The sequence below is a fragment of the Cibotium barometz genome, chromosome 9 (genome assembly GCF_041138505.1).
Source record: "Cibotium barometz isolate CiBa-2024 chromosome 9, ASM4113850v1, whole genome shotgun sequence".
Taxonomy (NCBI): Eukaryota; Viridiplantae; Streptophyta; class Polypodiopsida; order Cyatheales; family Cibotiaceae; genus Cibotium; species Cibotium barometz.
This window is the reverse complement of record NC_141054.1, coordinates 26,524,387-26,534,845: the sequence shown is the minus strand read 5'-3', so window position 1 is coordinate 26,534,845 and position 10,459 is coordinate 26,524,387.

Below are 10,459 nucleotides of genomic sequence, written 5' to 3'. Positions count from 1 at the left end.
TTGCTCTTATGTGCGCAGTTCATACTACCTATACTAGCATCGACCATTGTGCAAATAAGAGTTTGAAAAAATATATTTATAAAATGGGCGAGCTTGTGAGGTATGTAAAACCCATGTCAGAGGACCCTTCATTATACCTTGCAAAATGAACGTGCATGAGGTATAACGTACTATTCATTTATTTTTCAGATATGTTAGTTCTAAAGCAATTGATCCAGCCACATTGGATGATGCGCGTGTTATGGCAGTGGAGGTGGTTTGTTTGGTAGAGGAGACTTTTTCGCGAACCATTCTCACAAGTCAACTACATCTCATTGTGCATTTAGTGGATGAAATTGCTTTATGTGGCACTGTGCATGCACGTGGATGTTCTTCCTAGAGCGCTTCATGAAGATCTTAAAAGACTTTGTGAGGCAAAGTGCAAGGCCTGAAGGAAGCATGGCCGAGGGTTGGTTGATACAAGAGTCTCTTGTATATATTTCAAAATTTCTTGGTCAGGTGGATAGCTCTTAGCCACACGACTATGGAGCAATGAAGAGGACTTGAGGATGACCTCTATTGTGCCTCAAGGAAAAGGACAGAGTAAAGTAATTGACAGAACATTGATTGATGATCTCAATTTCACTTGCATCCTTAATAGTGATGTGATGAGCAGATGCTTTACAAGATATGAGGATGCAAAGACAAAAAGGCAAGCAGAAAAAGCTCTCTTTCAGAGGAAACATGGCTCTCGTAAGGCGTACCCTAAGTATCTAGCAACACTTCCGAATGATATCCATGTTGATTGGTTGCATGAGGAAATAGAGGGAGTAGAGAGCGGCGAGGGGCTGCGTATCACGGCGGAAGAATGGGAGTATGCACGAGGATGCATGTTAAAGGTACATAGAACTAATGTTAAAGGTACATAGAACTAATGTTTTGCATTAGTTGTAAGTGATTTGCTTTTAATATTTATTCACATTGCTTACAAAAATATTGCTTCTATTTTGGTCCAGTGCACTATGTTCAATGCTATATGGTGTGAAGACAAGCATTTTCGAACACAAAGAATTGAAGAAAATAGGAATACACAAGATTGCGGTGTCATTAGTAGCTTTGAGGGAGCTACTGGAAAAATGGATGATTATTATGGCACAATCCAAGACATATTTAGGCTTGACTTTTGTCGCTTCTTTGTGTATGTTTTGGATGTCAAATGGCAAATGAACGTGGTGAAAAAAGGGCCTAATGCAACGATAAAACGCCATGTAAGTGGCTATGTAACTATTGACTTTACAAAGTTTTGGCAAACAAAGAAAGATAGGCTCGTATTGCCACAACAATGTGAGCAGGTATGCATTTTTTTACTAATCTGTTTCATGTACATATATATCTAAGCTCACGTACCCCTTGACTTTTGATATGCTAATTAATTACTGCAGTATGTGTATTTGAGTAGGTTATCTATTTGCCAATGGTGCATGACATTAAATGGTGGTACGTTATCCCTATTGCACCACGTTCCAAAGTGATGTATAATACATTCACTGATATGGAGCATATGGAGGATGTAACAAGCCGCAATGAAGATGATGTCAAACATGCCAATGAAGATGTTGTGATCGATGATCAAGAAATAAGAGATGATCATGATAATGAGGATGAGCGTGCCATTTCTCATGATCATAATAATGACCCTACCATTGAGGATGATGGTGATGTTGATGAGGATGATCAAGACATCGATACCATTATCAATGGACAGAATAGAATAAATTTAATTGTAGCCTTACAAATTGATCAAATGGATATTGATGTTGATCGTTTGGCAAGGATGGATCTTATTGAAGATGAGATCGAACCCTAACTAATCCATCACTGTATCATTCTAAATTGATGACATTTCGATTGTATATGTTGTCTTTTATTATCATCTCATGATTTATTTTTGAATATATTTCGTTGTTATAAATGCATGTAGTGGGATTGTGTAATGATATATACTGTAATGTACTATGAGATGGTTTAAAGAAAATAGTTTTTAATTTTGTAAAGGAATGGAGTTTTTCTTAATAAAATTCTCGCCTGTAATAATGCGTGCATATTTGTGTGTATATACACACGCTGATACACGCATTTTTGAAACCAGTATACACTCGAATTTAGATGACAATATACACGCGCTGGTAAACGCGTTTCTGAAACTTCAATAAACGCGAATTTAGACACCAATATACGCGCACCCGATACTACTCATATACATGCGCGATCATACACGCGTCCGTAACTTATCGCGTGTATTGAACGCGTGTATGGCAGCAGTGTCTTGTAGTGAAAGAGATTCGAGTGCATCATGACAACTTCAGTATGGGAAATAAGCCTAACAGTAAGTTTATATCTCTGTGCTTTGTGTTATTGTGCTTTGAGTCCAAGCATGTTTTAATACAAGCATGTTTGTGCTTGCAGCTTTATATCCACTCTATATGAATGGTAAAATGTAGAGTGCTTAAGTGGAAAGCTAAATGTTTTACATGCAAAGAAAGGTGCCTTGATCTATGACAACAAGAGTGCAAGCGAATTGGCATCTCAGAATATTTACTTTTATGATTCCACATATGTTGTGGAGAGACAGAGTTTGGAGTACATTCCACTTCCACCGTTGTCTAGCCAGGAATGGTATAATCCTAGCTTAGACATGTTAGAGGCATGTAGGGTAAAGATAAAAATTGATGTTCATGCTGCCATGAAACCCTCCACAGGCTCTAGAGATGTGCATCTAAGTTGGTTTATACCATTTGGTTTGTTTGCACATTTATTTGGATCCTGTGAAGTAGTAAAGAAAACTAAGATTACGTATCAATACAGCCCATCTAAGAATTGGATGACTCAATTACTAGGTGAGTCATGGCATCTCAAGAGAACTCACCATGATGATATCATTGAGTGTAGAATCACTAAGTCAGATGTTACCTTTAGGTAAGAATACAGTGTTGTTGATTGTTTATAGTTTTTATTCATAATAAGTACTTCATTGCAAGACACCGTATCGGTTGATTGATATTATTTTCATGTTTTTATGTTTGTTGTTGATTTTTTATTGTTGATTGTTGTTTTTTTGTTTTTTTGTTTTTATGTTGGTTGTTTGTTTTTTATGACAGGTACATTGCAAGACAAACTTTGTACGTTCGCTTCAAGCATATAGGAGGTGGCGACTTCTACGAGGGGAGTGGCTTACCTTAGACCAAGACATGCGAGATGGCACACATTCAGCACTCATTGATGTGAATATTATTTGGGAGGGTCGTGACCCTTTTAGCGTTAATGTAGAAAGTCATTGGCCCCTTAGTTTTCTGAGGTAGGAAATCCAACTCATGTCCAATGATCCCCTTTGTAATTTTTATTTCAAGTTAGATGTTATGAAGGTTGGGAGTCGAAGTGAACATTGCAAAACATGCAAGCAGTGTGTTGCTCCACACATCCTTGAGATTGTAGAGTCCATGTAATTATTATTCTTCCAAGTGAATATTACAAATTGTTTCTCTAAAAGTGTTGTAAATATAATTTTATTTCATTTTCATAAATTGTAGTGGCTTTTATACGTCTATTGTGTTTCGAACCTATTAATATATAAGAAAATAAAGATAAGTATAAGTATAAATATATATTTAAGTGTAAACAATAATATAAGTATAAATATATAAATATGTAAATATAAGTATAAATATATATTTAAGTGTAAACAATAATATAATTATTTATCCTAGAATTATAAATATGATTTATGATTTCTTATATTTTAATGAAGTGTCATTAATTTAAAGTCTATGGATATAAGTATAAAAATAAATATAACTTTAAGTATATATTTAAGTGTAAATAATAATATAAGTAACTTTGTAAATAACATAATATAATAATAATATGTAACCAAAAATAGAAGTATGATTTATTATTTATCATATTTTATTGAAGTGTCCTTTATTTACTAAAGTATAAACATCAGGTATTAAAATAAATATAAGTTTATAGATATTTTAAGTATAATAATAAACATAAGTATAAATTGCATCCATCCAGCCTCACGAAACCCAAAGTCATGACCCACCACTAGCTTCATTGAGTGCCATCACCATTGAAGGGGTGGAGTACCTCCTCATGCAGTATGTGTTGGAGCTCTTGGAGTTTTAATGAAATAAATATTAACATTGCGTTCGTACTGTGGATGAGTGAAACCTGTTATTACGGTCAGATGTGGGACCAGATTTACCCTAGGTTTTGTTATAGTGTTGAGCTGAGAATATATTTAGGACTCTAGAGCCCGATAGCTCAGTGCTTGCATTTTTTGCGCGGGATGTGATGATATCACAATCTTTATCCTTGACTCCACTGCTCGGTGGATACCCCTAGAGTTCCTCTTCTCCATGAGGACTGGTGAAAACCATAGAAAGGTTGTGCTAAGAGAACTTGCATATGTCCCTCCCCCCCCTTCCGATCTACCTCTGTGCCCCTCACTTTTGAGGAGGCAAACCCGATCGATCTCATCGGAGTGAGATATTGCCTTTGCTATTTATATATTATGCTCTGATTTTGAAGAGGAGAATGATGAGGAGCCAATGGTGCCTCTCACATATGAAGAGAAGGAGCCAGAGGAGACAGTCCTAGATAACAAGAAGAGGAGGCACGTAGCTTGTCTTTGGACTTGTCGACTATCCACCAAGAGGCAGCCCATCCTACTGAGAATGCAAAACTTGCATCATTGAGTGCCATCACTATAGATGGTATTGAGTACTTTCTCATGTAGGATGTCCTTGAGGTCTAGGATTTGAGGGAGGAAGAGCTCTACTACCACCTTGTCTGGGATGTTGATGAAGACCTCATTGACTTTGACACTATGGATGTCCTTCCACAAGTAGCTGAGATTGGCCGATACGATGGCACGAGCATGGATAATGTCTCTGTAATCATCCACATCCAAAGAAGTGCTGCTGAAGCTGCTTCTCAGTATGATATCTTAAATGCAAAATTTAAGAGGCTGTAGGAGGATCTCTTTGGACCTCGACCACGCATTGACCTCTTGGACCCTATACATGGTCATAGAGAGATCCCTGGGGGCAGACCTATAGGGGGCAGACCTAGCTACATTGGACAGGAAACATAATGATGAGGCTGAGAAGGTACGTAAATTTCTTTTTTTTAAATCTTCCTAAAAACTTTAGTGTGGGGCCTCAGGGGCCTAGGGACCCCACACATGTAATATGGGATGCATGAGCCTAGTGGCATGCGAGCCGAAGGCTGGTGAGGATGGCCTTGCATCTGCAGCACGAACAATTTCATCTCATTTGCAAATATTTTTTTTCATGCAAATGTATGTTAGAATAATTTTTTATATTTTATTTTGCATGCAAATATTTTCTTCAGGAAATTGTCTATGTCGATGAGTTTGCATCTAGAGTTGCTGGAACAAGGGATGGTGGAGGAAGAGTCTTGGATGCAGCTTTGAAGGAGAACATTGGCAAAATCTTCCAAGACATTATTGTCTTTCACAAAGTATGCTCCCTTGATGAACCTCAGGGGGTCCACCACTAAGAAATCATATGTATCACGTGCGTTCAAGGGGTAATAAAAAACCCCCTCTACCTACATGCTATCAACTAATAAAATTACCCCTCTTTCTTAAGGAACCTACGGGTTTTTTTCAAAAGTGTAATAAAAAACCCCCTCTTGTAGATGTAATCCTGTAGGTTTTGTCAATTAAAAAAACCCTCCTGATGAACTCACGTGCTACACTTACATTTTTTTAGGTGCACCCCCCGGGTGATGAACAAGTCTCTCTAATGAAGATCAAGGCTTTAACAAAGGTGCTGCATTCAAGCCTATGCGTGTGAAATCAACACTAGTTGGTCTAGGCCTTGCCACTGGGAAAATTGATCATCATGCTATCCAGCTCAAGCTCGAAGGAAATTTTGTTGTAATTCCTTCGCTTAAACATCCTACTGACTCTTCTGAGCCTAGTTCTAAGAGGCGCAGAGTTTAGGATTTTTGTACTTGCTTCTATGTCATGATGTAACAGTTTCTATATTAATAAAAATATATTTTTTAAGTTTTGTTGTATTCGTGCAATCAACAAATAATATTTATCATTAATTTGAAATTGAAATCACAATACAAGTAGACACTTGGGAAGGATCAAAAAAAATATTTTCATTAAGTAAAGCATTTACATCTTGATCGCATGAGATTACATTGTGAAATATACATGAGACCCTTAACTACGGCTCATCATCACCATAATCTTCCCTCCACTGCCGCATGCGTAGAACTAGCCGTATATCTTTGTTAGTGATGGTGACTCTCTTGGCATGGACTGCTCTGTACACTATGTCACCATATATGTCCACCAAAAAAGCTTCACCAACCTCTTAAAGAGCTTCCAAAGCTACTGTTGTCCATCGTGTGGGAGCCTCACTATTGTTCAACCCGACGATGCCATCGAGATAGTCGACTTGTGTTCAAATCATCCATAATCTCCCTATAATGAGGCGATGAAAAGGCCTCCTCGAGATCAGAAGGTCTATCGTCTTCTGATACTTTTTGATTTCTCGAAGAGCGACGGTGCCGGGGTCTCCACGGATGTTTGCGACGTGTGGGTGGTGGTGGGGGCCTTACCTTCATGGGGTCAAACCTCTTGGTAGTTTGCTTTGTGCGAGCCATGTTCTTGAAGAAGATAAAACATGAATAGAATGAAAACGAAAGACTCTAACCTTATATTTATAACTTCAAAAATTGAAAATATAACTTATATTTATATTTTTATAGAATGAAAATAAATAACTCTTAATTTTTTAGTAATTTTTATAAGATTTAGTAATTTCCTTATTTATAAGAGCCCCTCTGATGCAACATCTCACTAACTCCCAAGGGTTTCTAGAACTTCGTTACATGTTTAAAGTAATCTAATTTTTAAAGTAAAGACAAAATTTTTAAAATTTCTAAATTCATTGAAATTTTATACATTTACGGTCTTTCATGCATACGTGTGAAAAAACCTAAATCCATATGAGGCCTATGAACAAAAAAATAATGCTTTCCATAAACTTGAAAAACTATACGAGAGAAAAAGATAATCACACCCAAGATATTAAGAAAGAAACATCAAATTGTACTTATATTTAAAACACTTCTCATAGAATACATTGAAACACAGGTGTACAATGCATCATATGATTTACTCAAATCATATTATCCATATTCAAACTGAAGGCATTGCCATTATTACGAATCCTTCAAACAAGTCTCAAATCCTTGTCCATAAGAGTGATGCGCTTCGCATGAATAGCTGCCAACATGCATGAGGTCCACCGAATATACCTTAGGTGCTTCTTGAAGAGCTAGCAACGCTTGGGGTGACCATCGCTACTACACATTGTTGACTGTGTAGAACTAAGTCAGAACCTATTACGAGACATTCGCTGCTGGAGATCTTGCAATATCTCTCTCACCAGTATTGCAAATGGCGCCCTCAGTATGATTAAGTTTGTACTTTTCTGATACTTCCTTATTTCTCAAAGAGCAGCAGTGCCTGTTCTCCATCTACGCTTCTTGTGACGTAGCGGATGTGGATGCATTGTACTGTATTAGTGCCTCCTGGATTGTCAGATTGAGTGCACTCACTATCAGTCTCCACCATTTGTATATTGACGTGGGGCTATGTTGGGCGAGTCTTAGTAGGATTCCTCTTAGCACTTTTCTTGGTGCGTGCCATGCTTTGAAAGCTAGAAGACTATAAAATGTATAAGTCTCACCACTTATAATAAAGCACTTTTAAGTAATACTTTAGTCCACTTTAAGAATAACACAATTCTTCACACACAAGTATGCATATACTCTCACACATAAAATCATTTAATATTATGGTTATAGTTAGTGAGATTATGGGTGATATATCACATTGGCTTACAAGCTCTATGTAAAAGCCATTTTGGTTTAGTAGAGTAATACTTGCATCAACAAAAAATTACAGAGTTTCAACTTGCATTTTCTCATTTGAAACACTTGACTCTCGGGTTTTCCACATTTTGCTTCCCTCTCTTTCTTGAGTTCTCAACCATTCATCATGTTTCTCTCTACCTGATGAATTCTCAAATCATGCCTTTCTTACCTCACATATGACTCTGTGTATTGCCTATGATCCATTGGACATAGATTTCTTCTCCTCTAACCTTATTACTATCTTTCTATACCACCATAAAAGTAATTGTTTCATTGGATTGATATCATAGATTCCACCTCCATGAGCAGTTCTCTTTTGGAAAGCACCTTGTGCTTGCCAATGAGATTGCTCCATGCCCTCTGTAGACCATTGCGCTAAACTTCCCTCATTTGCAAAGTAAGGACCATGAGCATGCAATATATGCTACATCAATAAACAACATAATCATAGTTAGTCTCTAAAAACATATAAAAGAACTAATGCATAGAATATACCAATCACCTCCTTAAACTCCTGGGAATCATCTGGTCCAAATGTCATCTTCTGTAAAAGCACTGCCAATTTGTCAAGAGCAATCCACATATTTGCTTTTGCTACTCTAGTCTTTCATCCATTGCTTTGATCAGGAACGGCCATATGTAACTTTTTCCATGCTTCATATTTCTCTGGTTATTGTACTAGTAGTTCTCCATTTTCATTTCATGGTGCAGAGAGGAATTTCCTTGCTTTTGAGCTGCCAAAGTAAGTCTTGCATGGTACATTGCCGCTTGCTCTCGACTTTTTTTCATCCTTCTTTATTTCTACCTGGCCTCGATGTAAAACCATCCGAGATAATATTTCTTCCACCCTTTTACAAGTTTCTTGGGCATCACAAGCTGGCTGCATTTTATAAGCAAAACACACATATTCATAAACCAATTTATCTATGATCCTCACTAGTGCATGCAAAGAGCAAAAGTGTACTCTTGTCAAGGGGATGTCAAGAATAGCATACCACTTAGGATCTACTCGTACGATTTGCCCCCCGCGGCGGCAAACAAATTGATCACGTGTAGGACACCCTTCTCGTTTCTTCCCATTCTTACCTTTCTTTCTAGAACACACACAATATATGCAAGGAAACTCAGCATTTTCTACATTTGACACACCAAACGTGCACTTCAAAGCTTTGACATCTCCAACAAGGTGCCATTCCACTTGATACTCACCATAACCTTCCACATGCAAACTTTCACCATGATTTTGATGTTACACTGTATTAGGTATCTCTGTCAAGTTTAAAAAAAATCTCATGATCTTCCTTTGGTACTTCAAATGCAGCAAGCCACCAAATTTCATTCTTAGACTGTACACTAAAGTAATCAGGATAACCAAGCAAGATGTTAGGATCCAGTGCTTTATTCATGAGAGTTAGACTAACACGTTCTAACTTCTAACCTTTGATAACCTCACTTTCATCAAGCTTTAAAATAAATTTTAGCTTGCCTCCACATTCTGCAACAACAGATATACTATAAAATTTTTCCATTAGAGATTGTAACTTGCATACATCTAATACAAAATTATTATTTGTGTGCAAGACACATTAGGAGAAATATGGACTCTCCATTTTTCCCCTTAAGGAGTGAATAACAAAAGATTGGCCTGACCAATGAGAGAGCTGGGATTCTAGATCCATGTAACATGGATCTTTTTGTCATATCTTTGCCCAAATCTCTTAAGACAATAAAATAATAGAGCCCATATCTTAAAAAATAGAGAAATGTCATATTTCATGTCAGATTCCATATCTTCTATGTCAGATGTACATCAAAGTTTGAAGAATTTTATTTTTTTCTATTTTTTATGTTTAACTTTTTACTTTCCCTCCGTTTGGATTTCATCACCTTTTCATTTTTCCCGTTTTTTGGTGGAATTCAATTTTGCCATATCTTCTGCAACTATGGTTCTTTCTTCACAAAAACTTACAGTCATGTTGTTCTACACCATAACTCTCTCCTCCTAAAATTTCATCTCATTTGGACAAAACTTATGTGAGTTATGCATGTTTTCTCACATAAACTTTCTCTTCTCTACACCACAGATAGCTATCTTGATGTGAAGCAGCTTTAAATTTTTGTAAGTAATTATCACATATTTAGGGTTTGTTGTGTTGCTATTTATTTTCTCAGGAGCAAGGTTGTGAGCAACAAGGTTGTATAAATCAAAGCAATAAGTTGCTATTTATTTCTTGTTGTTTTAATCTTGATTTGTTGCTTTCAATCTTCTTTGCACAGTATTGATTTGAAGTGGCATAAAATACCACATTAATGATCATAGGTTTAGGATTTGTTTACGTTTTCTCTTGATATATTGCTGTTTATTTTCACAGGAGCAACAAGATTATGAGCAGTAAGTTGCTATTTATTTCTTGTTTTTTTTTCTTTATTTGTTTATTACAATCTTCTCTGCATAGTATTGATTTCAAGTGGCATAAAATACAACATTAAT